At 52.6% G+C, this 18,691-nt stretch overlaps 1 protein-coding gene across 6 annotated transcripts in view; it reads left to right on the top strand.

The window, feature by feature from the left end:
- Ptpmeg (protein tyrosine phosphatase Meg) overlaps positions 1 to 18,691 on the top strand; it is a 293,236-nt gene that overhangs the window by 46,454 nt on the left and 228,091 nt on the right. The window contains exon 1 of one of the 6 annotated variants that reach the window (XM_089545848.1): positions 923 to 1,556. The exons of 3 other annotated variants lie outside the window; for them this stretch is intronic. The gene's annotated coding sequence lies outside the window, so the exon portion shown is untranslated. Of the gene's footprint in view, positions 1 to 922; positions 1,557 to 6,459; positions 6,484 to 18,691 lie in introns of those variants that run through there. 2 more of the 6 variants (XM_089545845.1, XM_089545846.1) reach the window with 2 other exon arrangements.

Consider the following 18,691-nt stretch of genomic DNA (forward strand, 5'->3'; position numbering starts at 1 on the left):
TTTCTTCGGAATTAATTGAACCAAAGACCTTCAGATTGCGAACAGAGCACGTAACCCACAAACCACAAAACCGCGTTGTTTCTTGGCGAATGAAGGTGAACCTAATATATGCGTTGCCTTACGACTGCATGCTAATGAGCAGGTGTGTCATTAGAAAGGAAGCAAAAAGTGTCAATTAAAAAATTAGTGCTTTCGCCTTCCAAGCACGTAATTTGTGTGCCGTGCTTCTCACCGCCTGCTTAAGAACGATTACTTTTGATTCGGCTTAAATATATAGCACACCTCCCCTCTTGAGCTGCCAATTAGTTGTCCGACCAGGGGCAGTTTTGGGGGCAGCCTTAGGAAGGGCAGTTCGATTTGAACAGTATTGTGTTCAGTTTCTTCGTCGAAAGAAAGAACTAAGTGTAGGACAGTGCAGTTTCTCCGATAAAAAAAATGTCTTGAAAAAGGAATCAATGTCCATTAGCATCCGTCATTTTACGCTCCTTAATGAGTAACTGCCCCGTTTTTCAAACTCACTGTACTGCATTGTTGGGGATTCCCATAACCATCTTGGAATAAAATGAATGGCATAGAGTGCCAGATGGGAGCGCCCCCCCCCCCCCCCCTCCCCTCTTAAATCCGCCTCTTAAATCCGCTCTTGTGTCCATTCAGTTTTCCCCTCTCCCCTCCCTACATCCCCCTACCCCTTCCCCTGGTCCCCAAGAGTGATGCCACCAACTGGCCAACATACGTCGGGACCAGTATCCCCTCCCAAGAATACCCCAAAGCAATCATCATCATCATCATTCAGTTTGGCGTCCTCACCAGGACCGGTCGCTTCACGCCGGCCGTCCCGTTCGTCCCCGCGCGTTCTCTTCGCTCGACGTCAGGGCGCGCCGCGGCGCAGCCGTCGCGCCGGCCAAAGGGCGTTCTCGCTGAGGGAGAGGGAGCGGCGGCGGTTTAGAAGCCGCGCGCGCTGTTTCGTCGGCGCTGGGAAGCCGTGTGGGTGCGTATGTGTGTGCGCGCGCGCGAGCGCCGCTGACGCCGGAGGCTTTGCCGGGCTCCTTCGCCGTACGACGTCGACTGTCAGCTGCCGCGCCGACTCTGTGTGTTCCGCCGTGTGCCCTCTAATTCGTCTCTTCTTCTTCTCCGCTCATTGATTTCGTTCTGATTCTCCTTATTCTTTCTTTTCTTCGTTCACTTTCTCTGCTTCAATCACCGGTGGTTGCCGTGTACTCGTGCAACAACTAGCCCTGGATTTGAACTTTCATCGTCGCTCTGTGCCTACGGTGCGAGTTTGACAGCAGTGCACACGTCCGCCACCGTTCGTTCTCTTTTTTTCCGTGATTCTTCCCTTCGCCGTTTTTCTTTTGCTTGTTTTGTGTTGTTCGCGCCGTTCTGCGTCTTTCGCCGGCGATGTGGCCGACGGTTCGTTGCTCGGAGCACGAGCGCGGCACTTGTGTTTGAAATGCCGTTCTCGGACGGCGCGTTTGCATCGACGATTTTTGTGTGCCGGTGCCAAGGAGCGTTTGGATTACGTGCCTAACCAGCGACGACGGACGCCGCGGACGTCGGTGAGTAATAGCTTGCAATATATGAAGGTCATGATGCTCGCGTGCGTGAAGAAAGGACGAATTATTGTAAATCCGTCCTTATGAATGTTTATTATATTCTTATAATAATGGTGAAAGCCGGTACATAACGGTATCTTAGGCTTTTGGGGAGAGACGGGCACGTTATGATTACCAAATTGGCATCAGGACTGGATATAGCGATCTTGATACAAATAAGAACAATAGTAATACTTATTAAAGGTTATACAGGTCCCGACTGGCGAAATTTTGGCAGGTGGTATACGCATAGGCGTCGTTTGCGGCACACACTGTCACTACTTATCTCCGCGTGGTGGCGGACTTTGTTAGGTTCATCTTTCGGTCTGGTTGCAGTGGACGGATTTGAGCTTCCACCCAGGCATTTGCTGGCACACGTAATAAGGGTGCGGTAATGCGTGCATTGATAGCAACGGAATGGCCGAGCAAGGTGTTTCAGTTTCTGTGCCGGCCTGTCGACGAGGTGACTTCGTACACATCCGAACTGTGTTGCTGTACGGTCGGTACATATTCTGCATACACCTTGGTTTCTCTCCTATAAATACATTTCCCGCGTAGTGAGAATTTTTTTTTTATGGTGCGTAATTTCCGCTACAGCGCAAGAGCTGGGGTGAACTTAGTGCTTTTTTTTTTATCGGTCGTTTCCAGGTTTTCCATATTGGATAACGGGAATTGTCTTACGGCTGTAGTTTGTTTTGATTATTATTTTGGGCATTGAATACCTATATGATTAGGTATGTTAAGAACTGCTCCAGAAGGAGCGTGATGTAGTACGTATAACCGCGGCGGTACGTCGTTTGGGCATTAATTGTCAGTTGAGCGTCCTAGGTCTGCTTCCTAAAATGCCCGCACCTCCGTATTTCATTTGATGCTGAAGATGAAGACCGCTTGTTCTAACGTATTCGGTGCCTGCACCCATTTTCCTCGTTCATAAAGGAACATATAAATGGAAAGAACTCATTGAGATGAAATTGCGTGAATGACTGTTAGCACCCCTCTCCCCGAGCTTCCATGCACCTATATATGCACCTGGGAGATATTTCGTGGCTAGGTGGGCTGCTTTGGGAACTCGGCGTCCAGTCATTTCCGGACCAACGGGCAGTGCCGAGCGCCGCTGCACCTCCTGTGTACGTTCTGGGGTGAAATGTAGAACAATGTTTGCATGAAACTTCTGTGCGCATTTCAGGTGCTGCGGCGTTTTGCGGAACCGATCCCGAATACACATTCGGCGGTCGTCCCCGGTTCACTCACTGAAGTGCCTCTTTTTTAGTCGGAAAAGCTCGCTGATTGGTCTTCCATTTATTTTTATTTTTTTTGTCTAAAAGTCGTTCCCTCTTGCGTTGCCCGGCATGGATTGTACCGTTCGTAGCTCCAAGTGGTTGCTATTGTCCGGTCCACATGTGTTCCCGAACATGTACAGTCTTTGCCAGAAGTAACCAGGCTGCACGGGTTGCTTCACAGTCGTATATTAAATCTGTTATGCCAGCCCTGAAGCTCTGAATCTCTGTACGGCGATGAGGACCCCTGTCCTCACCTTCAAATAAATTCTTGATCTTTAGGGAAGCCGTGAGGGCTCTACTATATGGATGAGAAGAAAACCATGCAGCCTGGTTACTTTCGGCAAAGACTACTTCTTCAAGGGCATATGTTGTGGACCTGTTTGGTTGGTCCCTCTTCCCCTCAACCTACAACGGCAGCTGACATAATCGTGTTCATCTTCAGAGTGCTTGTGTCTTCATTTGCATGTTCAGCGCGGATTAGGAGAGGGGAAGGGGAATGTTTTTTGTTCAAATCAAAACCTAAATGCACTTGGTCGATGCACAGCCTACGCATCCATTCACCCCCGCATAAGCGCACACACACACCTGAGAGAAAGTAAATGAACAGACCAAAGCGGACGCGTCTTGACGAGCGCTCTTATGGTGACCCCGTTCACGTCTGCGGTGGCTCCGTTATGCCAGGATGGCAGAGGCGAAGTTCTTTGCAATGCTTCGTGTTTTCCACGTGGCTGGCGCTGTTGTGCCGCATTCCCATTGGTTGCGTGCAGATTGAGAGGGATTTCTTGAGCGGAAGCAGAAGGGGGTGCTTGCGAAGCCGCTCATACTGTGTAACACCCTGCCTCCCCCCCCCCCCCCCCCCCCCTTTCTGCTCCGCCCACGCCCCTGCTACAGTGCATACACCCTGCTTTCAGGTCGCCATTGTGCACTGCACGCTGTGCGGCAAAGCCTGCGCTGCTAGTCTCGCAAAGTTACCGCGGTTGCGCCGAGAGAGGGGAGCTCTGTTCGAGTGTCGCCTTATCGGCATTTCCCACCGTCGCGCCGTTAACACGCGCGCTCGCGATCCGGGGCGCGCAGATAGGGGACGTCAACTTTCGATGCATCGGAAGCGGCGTGATAAGGCTTGCCTGCGCTGCTCTTACCGCGCTGCGGCTACTCTCACGCGCGTCTCTCTGCGGCAAGCTCGCCGCCATTGTTGCCGGTGGCTGAGGTATTGGGCTTAGTCGCGGTTTCGCTACTCGCCTAGCCCGTTATTCGTTGATCGCTTGCACGCGAGGCTCGTAACATAGAAGCAAGAAACGGGACTCTGTAAACCGCAGTGTAGGAAGTCCGTGTATGTGGATGGGTTATCTTGTAGACATTTAATGTGCGCAGATTTCAACAAAAAGCGGAGATACGCTGAGACAGAAGGCAGCGTATAAATATAACCAAGCTCCTTCGACCGCGGGGAATCTCCAGCGTTGCGGTGCATGCGAATAAGGTCAGACCTCACCAGGCGTCTATGGCGTGACTGCGAGTTTCTTCCAGTGCATATTATGTGTCAGTTCTACGCGAGCGTGTGTATCGCGTCATACTTCATCCCTCTCACCTGGAGTAGCCTGCGACGCTTGCTGTCAAGCAGTGTTCTTCAGTGTAGCATCCGTGGTGTACATTAAAGTGGCCCTCTCTCTTTTTTTTTCTGGAGCGCAATAAGCCTCAGGCATACGCGATAACTCGCAGTATTTTTCGCCTCGCTTGTGATGACTATTACGGAGCGTCGTGTAACTTTTTTCTTTTTTTTTCTAATCTTATGTGGGAACGCAGGCTACGCCGCCGCGGTGGCTCAGCGGTTATGGTGCTCGGCTGCTGACCCAAAAGACGCGGGTTCGATCCCGGCCGCGGCGGCTAGAATTTCTTTGGAGGAGAAATTCTAGAGGCCCGTGTACTGTGCGATGTCAGTGACGTTAAAGAACCCCAGGTGGTCGAGATTTCCGGAGCCCTCCACTACGGCGTCTCTCATAGCCTTAGTCGCTTTGGGACGTTAAACCCCAGAAACCAACCGAACGCAGGCTACAACGCGCTTGGAAATTGGCTAAACAGTAACCTGCAGATATGTCGCCTCGGGAAGTTTGCTCTGCGTTATAGCCTATATTGCGGTCAGCATCCCATTTGGGGCGTGTTGGCTGCGCGCATCGACGGAGCGTGGCACCTGCTGTGGAAGTCTTGCGCGAACTATAGTGCAGGGCTTCTAGGTCTCAGATCTGAGGCGTGCACTTCGCGAGGAGCTTGCTGTGAGAAATTGAAAAGTGGCTTTGAGGTAAGGAAATGGCGTAGTAACTCTCTCATATCTCGATGGACACCTGAACCGCGCCGTAAGTAAAGGGAGGAAAGTGGGAGTGAAAGAAGAAAGAGGGAAAGAGGTGCCTTAGTGGAGGTCTCGGGAATAAATTCGACCACCTGGGGATCTTTAACGTGCACTGATGCCGCACAGCACACGGGGCGCCTTTTGCTTTTCGCCTCCATCGAAAAGCAGCTACCGTGCTCGGGTTCGAACCCGGGTGCTACGGCTTAGCAGACGAGCGCCGTAACCACTGAGCCACCGCATCGGGCTGCACCGTTCCTTTTCGTTATCGGCTGCTCTAGAATCGATCAGCGTAAGGAATCAACCGCGTGACTCGTTCTCCCACCTGTTCTGCCATCTGGCGCCCGTCCCTTTTACTCGGAATCCGTTGGTGAGAAAAGTCGTGATTCACTGGGGCTGGCGTGATCTCTATGGGTGTGTGGATGAGCAAACGAGCCGGTGAATGATGACGAAATTTGAGTGAGCGAGCAGTTTATTTTTAGCGGGCCCGGTGGTGTACGCCTGCTCGCACGGAGGAGAGCTTGAAAGGGCGCGGGCGCGAGCATGGCCGTGAACGACAGAGCCGCGGCAGAAATGACGGTTCCCGTACACGAGTTTCTAAAAATTGTCGGCCGTACGAAGGCGCGGTCTTCAAAGCGCGACACACCGCTCTCCTAGTTTTCGAAACGGCTGTATTTTTTTTTTCTTGACGTCACGACGGCGCTGGCAGGTAGCATTGGGGCCGCTTCCGTTTTTACTTCTGTCAACTTTATTACTTTCTTCTCCCAGCACGGAGTTAAGCGCAGCCTTGGGAACGCAAAGGGCGTTGAAAGAAAGGTTGCATCAATCCTTCAGTCCACGATGCTTCGTTTGTGAGCGGACTTTTTTTTTTTTTTGCTTTCTTTCGCAGGTCGATAGAAGATGATTAACGGCAAGAGAATGCCCTCACTGATGAAGAAGTGCACCTGTTGAAAAATGGCGGTGTCTGAAGCGAATTCAGGGTGCGCTTTTGTATTTTGCTTCGCGGCTACATTACCCGTTGTTCCATTAGTGGTGGTGCAGCGTCGGTCGGGTAGGCGCGCTGCGTGAGTGTGTGGCGAAAAGGGACCGGATGGTGACACAGAGCTGCACGCAGACCATGATTTATTATACTCAGCTTAGTCTAGCTGCTGAATATTTCGTGACAATCGTCACTTCCGCCCCATGCAGGTCTGTGCTTTTCCTTACTCTTCGCTCTTGCCCTCACCACGAGATGGCGCTTCAAGAGGCAGCGCGGTTAGTCTCGACACAGAAGGTAGGAGATAAGAAATAAAGCGGTCGATAAACCGACGTTGGGACGCCGCACGACGGTGAAAGTTGGAAGCAAAAGCTATTATGGCTGAGTGCGTGAGGACTGAATTTTGCAGGCAAAAGATTGACGACGTAGACGATATTTACTGTTGCTGCGTGAATGACGTGCAGAGGAAGCAGGGGCCATATTGTGATACAGTATAAGGTCGTGCAGCCCGAAAACAGGAGGGAACTACGGGGGTCCAGATGGTAGAAAGAAGAGCACATTAGATCGATGACCAGCGGAGGCGGACGGGAGAGTAGATTAGCCGTGAAGAGAGGATTACCATAATGACCCCGGAAAAACCTGTAGTGTGGGAGTAATACTTACTGGCAAAGTAACAACAGTCTCTACCCAGGTCGAAAAGAAAGTTGGTAAATCGGTTTGGTCGTCCATCTAGATATTTTTTTTTTTTCCTGCGAATCGTACCTACGTGAAGGCATTGATTGAGTGCTGAAGGCAGCGAATAAAGGTGGAAGCTGTACGTGGTACGGAAAAGATTGAACTCGCGGGTTATGTGAGGGTGAACTTTCTGATTTGATTTGTCTTATGGGGGTTTAACGTATAGGGACTGAGGTCGGTTTCGTGGAAGGGGGGGGGGGGGGGGGGGGGTGCTCGGGCTTTCCCTTGGATACGTGTGTGGTGCATCCTGTGCATTTTTCTTCCCGGCCGAGAGGGAGAGGGTCGCCAATTGTCGCCGAACTACTTCTCTACCTTCCTCGTATCGATAAGGTGGATAGCTTGCTGGGCTCCATTATGTTTGCGCGGACGGTATCAGTTATAGAAGCGTCCCCTCTGCCAGAGATACGCATGCGATGGAGCCTTGTGAATAGAGTATGGACGCCTGACACATGTGCGTCTTCCGGCAGAACAATGGCCTATGCCAACTACAAGCAGTGCGGAGATGCCTTTTTAGGTTTCCGCATACTAATTTCATATCCGTCTCACTGGGCAAACCGATATCGTGAGTCGCATTTACAGATGACGCACTTAGTTTCACTCTGCATTTTTAATTGGCGATTATGCATTGATTCCGTGCAAACAGACTCCTAATTGTCTTAGCCATGGTGCTCGTCCTTTAGCCAGGTTCAAATAAGACGCATTCGATTTCACACTGGAGTTTTACTTGGCAGTGACGCATGCTTTCCCTGCGATCGGACTCCTGATGGTGGTCGTCCTCCAGTCAGTTTGTCCACATATGTGACCGATGCCGGTGCCTCTTTATTTGCTCCGAGATTATCTTAAACTTTGAATCCTCTTTTTTTAAACTGTCTTCGCGATCACATTATTCGCACAAACTGCACACCGTGCCCGCGCTATCGCCGGAAATCTGCTTGTGGGCGTGCCAGACGATAAAATTGGAATGGAATCAGAGGCGAAGCATTGTTACATTATACCTGGCCAGATTGGGGGGGGGGGGGAGGGCTGTGTTGCGTCGCCGTGCGCGGTGCAGCGGGCTCGCGTTCAAGGTCGTTGAACGCGTGCTGTCTGTTGTTGCTACGCGCGCTTCGTCACCGGCTGGCGCTCTGCTGCTCGTCTCCCGCCGTCGTCGACCAACCTTGTTGGGACGGGCCGGCGCGAAACACGTCACCGGGCGACGACTACTGAGAACAAAGGAGGCACGGCGGCGGCGAGGCTGACAGTTGCCGACTCGTTACTGCAGGCCGAGGCGCGTCGCCGGTCTGCTTTATGTTTTGATCGTCTATTCTCTTCCGCGAAGATCTCCTTTGGGATGTTCAGAGAGGGGGGGGGGGGGGGGGGGTGCTGAACCGCTGCGAGCGGCGAAGGCCGTCGAGATCATTAGCCGTCGCTTGCCGCGCGTAGAGTCGACGGAAGCCCGCCTCCCGTGTGGGTCAGCGACGAGCAGCGGTGACGCCGCGCGGTTATTTGGAAGCCGAGTGAGGGCAGGGTTTCCCACCCGACTTCGCTTTCCGCTGTGCAGACCACCGGGCGCTGAAGGGGACACACTCCACTCCTAGAGGGGGGGGGGGGGGGGGGGGGGGGGTCACGAACGGATGTTCTTCCTCCACGCTTGGCTTACGCGCGAAGGCGAAAGTGGCTGCCAAGAACTGTATAGTGTTGTCCATTGTATTACAAGTCGTATGCAGGTTTAGCGGCCATGGATTAAAGAAGGCGTCGAGTGCGGAGCTCTGTTATAAAACCCACATGGGCAAGGTCTATGTGTGTGCGAGGAGATGGGGGAGGGGGGAGGCAGTGGCCCGTTGTGGAAAGGAGCTTGGAGACACTGTGTTCTTTTTCGAGTTAAAAGGTGGCGACGCCAGCTTAACGGTTTTGTTATGCCGGAAAATGTCACTGGAAGTCACTGAAAGCTTCCAGTGCAGTGGCGACTGCAAGCTTGGAAACTGGAATTCTCTCCATTGGCTCTAGGATATTAGGATCGGGTGAGCGTGGTCGGGCCGGAGAAGGGACGAGGAAGGCGGGAGACGGGGTTACGAGGAGATTAAACACGGAAGGAGAACTTTATGCAAGAATATTTACATTATTTACAAAAAGGGTGACTAAGAGGGATTCTCAGTAAAAGAGAACGTCTTCAGGAGTCAACAGGAGTGCACTCGAGTCCCAAAACAACACCTCGTTAAATAGTCTTCGTATTTCCCAGATCCCTGACTGGGGAATAAACCTCGAAGGATGACGTCCAATCAGACGGACCGTTGTGGATACTGTTGATACCGCCCACGGCAGGGCGGCGCTGGGCCGTGGGGCTCTCCCGCAGCTCGATTGATGGGAGAGGGTAGAGGCTCTGTAATTAAACACTGCTGTCTTTCACTCAGCACACCACCACTCTGTTCGTTGACCCGAGGGTCGACTCGGCCACGGAACGCCGCCATCGTCGCCGCATCTTCGGCCTTCGGCGGTCTTTGACCTTCGCCGCTGCCACCGTGGTCCCACGGTCCTGGAAGGTCGCTACCTTAATCCACTTAGGCAGGAGGGGAGCGCGAGCTGCCTTAATCCACACAGGCAGAGGGGGGGGGGGGGGGGGGGGGGGCATCACAAACCCAACAAGGAAGAATTAGGCTGCGTTGATGACCGTCGGCGGCGCTGGCCCATCAAGGCGCCCTAGTAGGAATTGCAGTGTGCATCCGCTCTGTCCGCTGTAACGTGTGCAACGAAGTCTTCGTCTCCTCGCGCGTTCTAGTGCTGTGACATTCGTTCCCGTACGCCTAGGAACACGCATGCGGTGAGCAAGAAATGAAAGAAAAAAAGAGGCCGTGTTTTTAAAGCGCTGATGTGTCGTGGAAGTGACGAGAAATACGCGAGATTTATCTCCAGTTTCATTCGCGTCGCAAAGTTACTTACCTTACTCTTATTGTTTTTTTTTTTCGCTCTCAGTGTAGCTGACGATGGCGGCCACGTTGGCGCTGCTGTATTCCTCCGTACTTGTGGCTTTTCGGACGAACAACGGAAGTAAATTTCCTCGTGAGACAGTCGCTGCCTTCTCTAGCTAAGTTAACGTATTTCGTTCAGCCTTTTCGCAAAAGTAGGCCGAATCCGAGAACTTTGAATCCTAGTAGATTAATCCTGAAGCCATCACCAGGAACGTCATGACTCGGGCGGTCATATTCAGGAGGCGATTCCAATGGATGCAGTGCTGCCTCTTTCGAGCAGCGCGCGCTGTTGCCCCCCAAGTATTCACTTCGCGCCGAACCACGGCGCCGAACAGAGCGCGGCCCACTGTTATGCCGTCCCGCACGACTTCCAGAGCGCTCTCACGCACGCTGTTTTTCTTTCTGGGCGTCCTTTTTACGGCTCTTTTATCGGGGGGCCTGCCTCCCCTTTTGTTTTGCGGGGACGCGTGCCCCGCAGCCCCCTTTCCCGCGCACCTTCTCCTACCCTCAAGTGGTGCCTTCTCCTCCTCCTCCTCCCCCTGGTCTTCGGTGCGCCTCTCCCGGCGTGCCCTGACCTCGACGTGGCCGCCGCGGAGTAACCTGCGCGCACGCCCCAAACGGCGCCGCTATCTCATCTTCTCCTCTTCTTGTTCGCTTTCAGCGGCGCCCGCGATTCGCGTGGCCCGACTTCTTTGGGGGCGTCGTGGTTGCCGCGCTGTGCGTGCGTGCGTGCGTGCAGCTTGTGCTTTTTTGCACCCCTGAACCCTGCCTGGCTGCGCGCGCCCTCGGGGTCGTGTTTGGCGTACTGCTCCTCCTCCTTCATCTTCCCGTCGTCGCTCCTGTCCCGTGCGCCGCCGGGGCAGCCACTCAGCGCACGCGACCTGCCGGGATGTTTTGGGGTGGGGACGACGACGCGCGTTATCTGAATGTCGGAACGTCGTCGAGGTCCGCGACAAGCGACGCCTGTCCGGGGCGGCAGAGGCTCTTAATTTATGTGCAAAGGGGCTGCCATATTTCGAGGTTCCTGCACAGGGCCAGTTCCGAGCGCAATCGTTACTCCTGGCCTGTGCGTCTCAATTCCGCGGTTTCTTTGTGAGCGATGGCAGCACGAGTGATTTTCTTTAGGTGCGCACGGTGCGCGCGTCGCCTGCGGGCGGCCGAACACTTCTGCGTTCGCCAGGCTGCCAAGTGGGAACCCCTGACACACGAGTAGGGCATGTCGTGGCCCATTTACTACTGCATCGCATCTTGACGCTGTTTTTGCCTCAGCAGCTGCTTTATTGTCGTTCGAGAATTTTTAACCCAATGTCACTGAATTATGCTTTGTATGTGTGTGTGTGTGGGGGGGGGGGGGCACGTTTTACTCCATTCATTTTGTAGATTTCATGAAACGGATGGAGGGAAAAATGAATGCCTTCTCAGAGTGTGTCCGGATCACGTTGCTGGCGGCCGTGAGAAACCTACGCTCACTTCTGTAGTTAATTTTAGCTGGCTCTTTCGTCACCGTGAACCTATTTGCGGACAAATAGGCGGCGTCATGCGCGATGCTCATGTGTGTATCGCCCCCACGGTTGTTCCCAAAATTAAGCGCTCAGCAGCGGCGTGCCGGGCCTCCGAGCCAGGGCCGCTTCCTGCCGGCGTGGCATAGTTGGGACCGAGACAAATGGTCTTCTCTCGTGACGGACGGCTATGAGCCCGTCGTGAGCGGGAAACGGATATCGGTCTGGTAGTGCCATGCGCCGATTGAAAAAAAGAAAAGCGAAAACGCGTCGCCAGCGACGTGCGGGGATCCCCTGTGGGTCTACCTGGAAGAGAGGGTGCGTTTTGCGGCCGGTCGGATGTGTGTGTGTGTACACAGACTGTCGCCGACGGACGGATGAATGAATTACCGGTCGACGGAACGGGATATAGGTGAAGGTGCGCGGCGTGTGGCGACAGCGGGGCTTGTTCCGGTGTGCCTCTGGGGGACGATGGGAGACGCCCATTTCCGGAAGCTGCTGCCGCGCTCACGCCACACTGCATGCCGGAATGCGGCTCGTCTCCCGTTGGCTTTCGTCTTGGTGTTTTGTGCTCTTTTTGTGTGTGTGTTTGTCGATGTCTGCTTGCATACATCGAATTCCGCGTTATACCGTCCATGGTATTCCACCATAGCAGCGTCGCTGCAGCATCGAGCGTACAGGGTGAGTCACACTTGGAGGGAACACGCAGCCACGCGGAGCACTATTGCGACCAAGCCGGTAGCAAACCCGTGCAAAGGGGTTGATGACACGAAGCACCACCTCGAGGCCCCTCTTCTCGTGCGCCACTCAGCATAGATTCATGAACGGGTTAGATGCTGTGGCACTTCGCAGGTACGTGGCCACGCGGAACCGTGTTCCCGCTAAGTGTGATTGGCCCTGTATGGGCTGCTTCGTGCTTCGACGTGCTGCGTGGCGCGCTCGGAACGGACAACGGGTGTTGCTTCGCGAAGCTTCAGGGTCATTAGGCGCGTGCGATGTCGAGAAATGAAGTGTCAGCAGGAAATGGGGTCTGAATCGGTGCAGGTAGTGCTGCTAGAGGACGTATGACTGTGTGTCACTGCTGAGCGGGCGAGTCCCGCCGCAGTGTTTCTGAGAATCAAATCTGGGCCCGTGTGAAGCGCTCGACGAAACCGACCTTCGGCAGTGGGATTGCCGACGGTGCATTTCAAGCGTTCAGTGGGAGAGTCCGCTGCTTGCTGTGTGCGATTTCGGTGATGGCGGAGAATTTTTTTTTTCTTTTTCCGCCGCCGGGGAAAAAACGTACGCGAGATTTGCATAAGGACGTGGGTGCTGAATGCGAGGTTTTGAGGCGCATGTATGTCGCACCTGTGTGGTGGGTGGTTCATAGTCATATGAGCTTTAGTCGGATACAACTCAAGTACAAAGCGGCGTACATCATTCAAAGCGGGCCCCCCAGCCAATGGCGCCGACCGTTTGTCGTAACGTCGCGATTATTAATCAGCTAGCGTGGCATCATAGGCGGCTGGCAGGTTCCTCCGCGAAATAATACGAACTGCAACGTCATCAATGTCTGTGCACTTTCGTCAGCAAGGTAAGCAGCGTGGCACGTACGGCCAGCAGCGAATTTAAGCGGGACACGAAAGTTAGCGTGAAGTTAGTTGCGTGCAACCTAAAGCGGCTGTGAACGCCATTAGGGAACATTAAGCGTGGCCGAGCACGCCTGCGTTCCGTGTAATTTTCCCCGTCTGCCATAAAACAAAAAGAAACAAAAAGACCCTTTCAGTTTCGCGTTCGGTTTGCTTTCCCGGCTGGCAGTAACTATCCGAAGCAAATGTTTACGAGATACGTGTTCTCGAAAATTGTGTACAGATGAACCTCGTTATAGCGAGGTTGAAGGTGCTCTGCGGTAACTTCGTTATAGCCGTAGCTTCGTTATAGCCCATGTTGACCGAGCGTCCAGGTGGAATCGTCATTCCTTCATTATATCCAATATTTCGGTATGAGCCGTTTTGTTATAACGAGGTTCGGCTCTGTATACATGCATGTACATACGCAACGCTGCCTTGCGACCGATTCGCCTGTTATTGTTACGAGCATATAAAACACGCTCGTCCCCTCATGCCTGCAGACATTTCGAGCGATTGGCTGGCGTGATTGCGGTGAAATAATTTCTTTTTTCGCCAGAACTGCATCCCTTAATCTTTTGCTGCCGATAGTACGTCCACGCGGCCTTTCAGTGTAGCGGCCGTCCCTGTTCTTCTGACGGAGTCACAAACATTGTCAGTTCGAGTAAGGAATGTGCTTGGCTGTCAACAGCTTAAAAAAAAAAAAAAACACCTGTCTGTTTCAACCTTTCCTTGTCTTTCTCAGTGGCACGGTGGTAGCTGGTTTATTCGACAATTCGTTACCTTGTGCTTGGCGCATGATGGCCTTAGATGCCTATGTGCCATTAAACACAGCACAGTGCTCGACAGTTTGTTCAATTCGAGGTCGATTGTCTGCTGCTAGAGGTGTAGAGTTAATTAAAAACAACAGAGCGGCAAATAGAGGTGACTTCAGTGACGTTCGAGCTTCCGATGTCGATGACGCGGTGTGCGTTTTCGCACGACGTCTTGGCTTTGAGAATATCTCTCCCCCCCCCCCCCCCCCCCTTTCCCGTGCTGAACTGTGCGCAGCGCCTGCGACCAAAGTGCGAGGTACTGCGTAAGCCTTTACGCAGAAATCACGTCTCTCACGAATACTGCTACTCGCTTCACCGTCTCGACCGTTCACCGTTGCGTCTCGACTACAGATTTTATCGCTTGCCGAAAGTGGGAAGTGTCGCCCGACAGAGAAGAAAGCGGTTGGCGGTATCGAGGATCTCTACGGAGAAAAGGACCCGCGCGAACAGATTAGTGGTGTTCGTGCGCGATTATTTTGCGTCGAAGCCGCGATTCACCGCCGCGAGTCGTCGCCCCCTGCGTCGGAGACACTGGAGAGCAGGAGGAGAGCGACCGCGCAGCTTCCGAAACCGGTACTGACGCGCGCTGCAGCGGCCAGGTGGTCGGAGGGGTGGAGGAAGCAGAGAAGGGCGGCGGTGCATGTATGCGCGCACTGCGGCCGCGGTGCACGTGCGGTGGCTGCACGGCCTCCTCGCGTGCCCGTCGTAAATCAGGGGCGGCACCGGCTCGTACATCAACCGGCGACAAGGTGAGGTGGCTGTGCCGCCTGCCGCCGTGCGGAAGATAGCTCCATCTTTGCCCGCGGTGGGGAAGGAGCGAGGACGCTGGACCGTCGCGCCTCACTTTTGGCGCGTGTGCGTCTGGTCTTCCGTGCTGTAGGGGGAAGCGATCACTTTACGGTCTCGAATAATTGTAAATGGATCTATTAAATGGCACAAGACCGGGTTATTGGAGAGATAGGGTAGCGGCCGTTGCCCAGCATTGGGCGTAGTATGGCTGATTATTATAACAGTGATGGTGAATCGATTCATTTGTCGAACAGCCAGGCACATATGTTCCAGGTGGATGATCACTCTCTCACTCGCTCGCACGCGCGGACGGACGGACGGACGGGCGGACGATGCGCAGCGTTATGTGATTCCACAATCATTTCTGTCCTCACCACTGACGGGGGCCCTGCAATGCGCGCATACTGCGTAAACGGCAAGCGGCCTGCAACATCAGACGCGCTTCGCTTGCAGATTTGAAAGTTTTGAAATGGGAGCTTTGGTGCTTTAACTTTGAAGAGGGAGAAACCGCGCGCGAAGAATTAGAAACACCTTGTTTGATCTTTTGAAGTAAGTCTGGGATGTAGCGGCACCATTTCGTCGGCAGTGAATGCTGGGGAAACTCGGATCTCATTTGCTTTCGCTTGTAAGCTACTTTTTCTTTTGTTACACAATTTTGCCAGTACAGAGATCGGCTCCTCCTCCCACTTGGGCCTCGGTACAGCTGCAGTTTCGAATATTGAAGTTTCGAAATGCCTGAAAATTATTTGAACAAATCCGAGCCCCGCTTTCACCCTGCTTTCGTCATTCACGTCCGTTTCGCCTCTTCTTGCTTCCAACTTTATCAGAATCGATGAAACTGTTGCCGAAACGAGGCTGCGTCAACGGTGTCGTATTAGCGTATGTGGGCCCACTGGTGGACTATCTTGCATGTGGAGTTGTGTGGCGATGACATGCCACTCGTTTCTTCGTATAGCTGCGTTTAGCATTATGGAGGGCTCTGTTGCTGAGGCGGGTAAAGTACTGAAGGTGGCGAAAGACGTCTTTCTTCATCGCAGTGAACACCGGAGATGAGCTCGCGGCGCTTTGTATGCAACGTTTCTCGCGTAGTCGTGCCTTTTACCAGCCCATCGCATTGTGGGCGTGTGGGCGTATATGGCGCGAGCTATGTCATTTTCTCGCGAATCGTTTCCCGACGTGTGACTGCGAATACTCGGTAAACGGAGGAATGATTGCGCCGAGGGTTGCGCCATGCATATTACGAGAGAGCGTTCACTCGGAGATTAGATTGCGATACCAAATGCCGCCCGACGGGCTTTCAGCAAGACCGTGCTGTGGCGCTGTGGCCACGCGAATGGAATGCTTTGCGAACTCGAAAGGCGAAAAAGGAAAAGTACGTGCGGATGACTGTTGTTTCGTGACATCGATTTACGAGGTTGCGTGGTTAGGCAACTTTGCCCGCTTCAGTGCGGGGCACGCGAATAGTTTGTGCTTGCGCTCTTAGCGTGAGGTAATAATTGGTGCGAGGCTTAAAGCCATTTGTTCGGCGTCAGCCCTTGAAAAATATCTGTCGGTCGCGTACGTGTCTGGGCAGGCTGAATGGCGGGCGATGCTCACTATGTTATAAGCTGGTAATCACTGCGTGCCGTTTGTCGGCGTATCTCATTAAAATGCTCGAGAGCGTGATTATTGGTTGATGGGGGTTTAACGTCCAAAAGCGACTCAGGCTATGAGGGACGCTGTAGTGAAGGGCTCCAGAAATTTCGACCACCTGTTGTTCTTTAATGTGCACTGCACTGACATCGCACAGTACACGGGCCTCTAGAATTTCGCCTTCATCGAAATTTCACCGCAGCGGCCGGGATCGAATCCGCATCTTTCAGGCCAGCAGCCGAGCGCCATAACCACTGAGTCACTTCGGCGCCCGAGAGAGCGTGATGTATATCGCATATGTTGATGTTATTTTTAGCGCGCAGTTGCCGTGGATCGGCACATAGACATATCATTGATTGCGGGTAGTATATAGGTATAAGAGCAATGCGATGTGCATATCTGGAGATTCTGAAAGGCGTTGCTTCTTTCACCGCAATAGGGAGCTCCTCGGGATTGTGCCCGCGTCATGATTTCCCCTCTTACAGTCTGAAAAAATAGCAACAACAAAGGGAACAAGGTTTATGAAAGTGTGCTCGACGACTCAGCAGCGCTTCGATGCTCAAGTCGTCGGATCCTCTTCGGCGATATCTCTCATGGTCGTGCTTTTTTTTTTTTTCTTGTCATTGAATTACATTGCACAGTTCATCCCAGAAAACAGTTCGTGCCAGGCGAATGCGCACGATGGAAGAGTTGCGATAGCGACAGGAATTTTTTCGGCGAAAGCGTGAGAGATGGAAGGGGAGGCGGGTTTAGCGAGGGAGATCTTCAGGAGGCGGTTTGGTTCGAAAAACGTTTCCTCGTGAGCTGTGTCGAAAACGAGCCAAGTGAAAACTAAAACCGACGGGTGCTGCGAAATTCCAGGATGGTGCAATCCTGATGCAATCCCGCCTTCTTGCTCTATACTCGTTCTGGATTGCGTGTCGAGCGAGCACCGTGGGAGGAGGATTTGTGTGGGTGGGGTAAAGCAACCACGCGGGAGACGCTGTCGCTGTATCGACCGTTATATATATATATTTTTTTCTCTGAAAATCGCCGCTTCGTTGCTGGCACGTCGTCTCGGCGTCGCATGCAGACGTTCCTCGTGTGTTCGGCATCCGATGCTTCCAGTTTTTATCAACTGTCTGACGTTGCCATTCCGCTCGCAAATGTCATAAGCCGACGCCTGTCGTATGCGTCGACGCGGAAACAAAGACCCTGTCAACCGCGCTGGCTCTGTTGCAGGCAGCGAAACGCCTCTGTATTTTAATCTCTGCTCTTAGAATCATTTTGCTTCTTTTCCTTTTTTTTTTCGCTTGCTCCAGAAGGAGGGTCGTTGTGACTTGGCTCGTATACCACGGTGAACTGGCTGAATATATCATGGTCGTGAAATCATGCGTCGTGCTTCCATAAGGAAAGTTTAGGATATAGAAAGCAATGTTATTGTCATATTTTCCTTTTATTTTTTGTAGGGAGCCGAGTGATTGAATGCGGCCACTGGGCTGCTTCGTGTAGGAACGAATAAGAAAAACGTGGGTATGAATTGAGGACGTGAATTGTTATGTAGAAAAAGAAGTAAAGTATAATTTCAGCACAGTGTATAGTCAGCTAGATTCTAGAGGGCAGATATGGATTCCAGAGCGGGTATTTTCTCTATCTCTACCCGCTAGAAGAGGCCCCAAGTGTCATTAGAAGTGTCCTCAGTGTTTTTTCTCTCTCTGTGGTGAGCTGAAATGCTGCGTGTTCTCGTCACTGATTCTTCCGGTGCCGCGGGGCGCTCGTCATGTTTCTCTGCTTTTCCGAGTTGCTCCATTTTTACGTTGTTGAATTTTGTTCACGTTATAACACCGCATAACTGTCTTCTATGCTTCGCTTTTGTGTCATTTCTTCTGTTTTGAGTGCGTTCCCATTATCGCAACTGTCCATTATCGCAAAAAATTCAGGGGGGGTGGGGGCACTTTGTTGACTTAAAGTGCGGTGAGGCGAAAGCCTTACGCGCAGTGTTGCTGCTTGTGTCACTGATGTGTTGTTAAGAAGTGAGGCTTCACCTCCGAGAGTGAAACGCGACAGCGTCTTGCAACGCTGCCAGGGAGTCCATAGAACGCCATCGCCCAATCGGTTCTGCGACTTGCTCGTCGGTAAATTGGTTTTTGAGGAAAGGAAATGTATCTGTCTCGCATATCTCGGCGGACACCTATATAAACCTCGCCGTAACGGGGAGGGAGGAAGATGGGAGTGAACGAAGACACCGTATTCACTAGACGCGCCTTTGTTCGTTCCAAACCATCGAGCTGGCATGGCGGAGTGGTTAGCATGCTCGTCTCGCACTTCGGAGACCGGGGTTCGATTCCCGAACTCGTCCAATTTCCTACTCGGTTTTATTTATTTATCTGCCTGACCAGAAGGTTTGATTAGGCTAATTGGGTAATTAAGCAATTAACTAAACTCAATCCCACTTGGAGTATTACTATACGATATTTTTAATTGGTTGCATGGTTACTAGCCAA

This window comes from Amblyomma mixtum, chromosome 5 (genome assembly GCF_055824585.1).
Source record: "Amblyomma mixtum isolate Tamu chromosome 5, ASM5582458v1, whole genome shotgun sequence".
NCBI classification, from domain to species: Eukaryota; Metazoa; Arthropoda; class Arachnida; order Ixodida; family Ixodidae; genus Amblyomma; species Amblyomma mixtum.